Source organism: Tenrec ecaudatus, chromosome Y (genome assembly GCF_050624435.1).
Source record: "Tenrec ecaudatus isolate mTenEca1 chromosome Y, mTenEca1.hap1, whole genome shotgun sequence".
Lineage (NCBI taxonomy): Eukaryota > Metazoa > Chordata > Mammalia > Afrosoricida > Tenrecidae > Tenrec > Tenrec ecaudatus.
In genome coordinates, this window is record NC_134549.1 from 1536588 (window position 1) to 1539044 (window position 2457).

The following is a 2457-nucleotide window of genomic DNA, read 5'->3' on the forward strand; positions in this document are numbered from 1 at the left end:
CAGAGCAAGGCTGCCATGGGTGGAAGGGCATTGGTGCTGACCCCCTTGATAGCCAGAGCACAGTAGACCCCTCCCCAACAAACCAAGTCTCTACCACTGAATGCTAGGGAAGGCTTGGCCCAGCTGGGGTGACTGAGAGGCACCTACCTGCTAATCGCACCTTTGGGGGCAGCGTTTTCCAGGGGTTACTGGGTTGAAAAGAGCTCAAAATCCTCCTGGGAGGACACTGTATCTGAGCGTACGTACTGACTAGAATTCTTTGCCTGTGGCTCCAGGTGTTCGGAAAGGAGTGACAGGGCTAGAGCCTTGCCAGGCACTGGGTAGGGAGGGCTGGAGGGAGCAGCTTCGGGTCAGTGACACTCAGGGAGCACCATGGCCTCCAGGGGAGTTTATGGTGCAGGTAGAAGGGAGGGAGAAAGGGCATATCATAAAGAACTGAGGAGCTACTTCTTACAGGTCTGTGGAGATTTGAGATGCACCTCCTGGGCCAGGGCTGGGTGACACTGGGTCTGTCCTTTCCATGGGCCCAAACCTGACTGGTCCGATGTAGGTGACAGCCCCAAAGTCCCCCAGATGGCCCACGTGCCTGTTCCAGATGTGCCAGGTGGAGACTGGTGTCCGTGCTAGCAGAACTCCGGTACGGCTTGAGCTCCCTGTTAGATGCAGTCCATGGAGTTCTCGGGGAGGAGGCTGGGGATGCATCCCGGGAGGCCCAGACCTTTGAGAGGTGTGCAGCTGAAGGGGAGGCCCCCGCTCAGGGAAAGGTCTTGGCTGTCCATAGCCTCCAGCTGATCATCAGCACTGTTGTCCCAGTTGATGTGGAAGCGGGTCACTCGAGGGTTGGATGCCAAGATGTTGCGCTGGAGCTGAGAGAAATCTGGCTTTTGGGGTGGGTTCTCACGCAGCTCGGGGCTGGGGTACTCGTTGGTCATGTAGTAGCCCACTCGATGAACTCCTGTCCGTGGTAGGTGCAGGTGATGAGGACCACAGTCACACCCACAGCATCAGTCTCCAGGATGAGGGACGGATTGGGGGCATCAGCCTGAAAAACAAACATGTGCCTCCCTGCTGGGACAGGGCCAACCAGCACCGAGTCTAGGACTCGATCGAACTCCTTACTCTTGGCGGAGCCCACATAAATGATCTTCCACTCCAGGTCATCCTCCAAGGCCTCATTGCATTCGAAGCTGATCTCGAACCGGAAGGGGCTGTGGAATGGGCTCGGATTCTCCAGCACCGCCACGTTCAACACCGACACCTTGGCCATCGCTCGCCGGGTCGGGGCTGGTACCAGGGCCGAGGCGAGGCTGGGTCAAGCTAGGTTCCGCGTCCGGTGAGGTAGGTGGCGGGGGGTTGGGGGTGCAGCGTTACACAGAACCGCTCACGTCTCCTCTCTACGCGGCCAGCGCTCTTTTTTATTTTATTGAATAACTTTTAAATGGGTCAAAAGAGAGATCAAGTGATAATACATTTCAACCTAACTACATCTTTCATAATTGACATTCTAATGTTCTCTTTATGATAACAACGTTATTCACATCCTTCAGCTATTATCAGAGTAGATTCACCGAAGACTTTATCAACCCTGCAAATCAATTTTGGGTTCCCACTTTCACCCATATTCTGCAAACCAGGAGTTAACAATTTAAGCCTGCTACTATTTCCTCTTTTGGATTTGGGTTTTATTATTTATATTCCTTGAACCACACAGGCTGGTGTCCTTGTGAATGTGGACTTAGCTGTTTATTTCAAGACAAGCCTTTAAAATTCCAAATGATATTCCTTCTGATAGCTGGGCACCATTTAGTTTCTTTACAATATTTTACTACAGCTTTTTTCTCCATGAGTGAGGTGTAGATAATTATGCATCTCATTTTTTAACAGTTCTACTGGCATGTCATTCAAATACAATTCAGTGTTTTAAATATATTGAAAATAGCTCTGTAAGCATTGCCCCAGTCTATTTTAGAACATCTATTTTTGTTTCCATTTTTTATAGCTCACCATTATCTTATAACTTCCCCAGCCATAACCCTAAGAAACTATCTAATTACTATCTCTGAATAACCTATCCTGGATTTCATATAAAGCATACCAAAAACCCCAATGACAACAAAAATCGAACACAAAAATCTCAGTCAAAAAGAAAGCTAAAATAATAGAAATTAGAACAAATTAAAAATTAGTCTAAAGGGAAAATGTTGTTAAAATTTAACCTAATTTTATCTACAGTAATCCACTTTTCAATGTATTCCATCATTCACATCTATTCAAATCATTAGTCAACAAGGACGCTGAATAAAGGCTTAATACGTGAGGACTCTGAAAAGATTTTGTTTTCACTCACATCCAATGCTTCTTCAAATGGGTGTTCAGAATTTACGCTCAAATGTAATTCCCTCTTGTGATCTTCAGTTTTGTTGTTTACAATTCTTGGAACACATTGGCGAGTGTGCT

The 2457-nt window shown here is 47.4% G+C and overlaps 1 pseudogene; it reads right to left on the reverse strand.

The window, feature by feature from the left end:
• Positions 1 to 449: 449 nt before the first annotated feature.
• Positions 450 to 1377, reverse strand: LOC142435581 (histone chaperone ASF1B pseudogene; annotated as a pseudogene).
• Positions 1378 to 2457: the final 1080 nt, after the last annotated feature.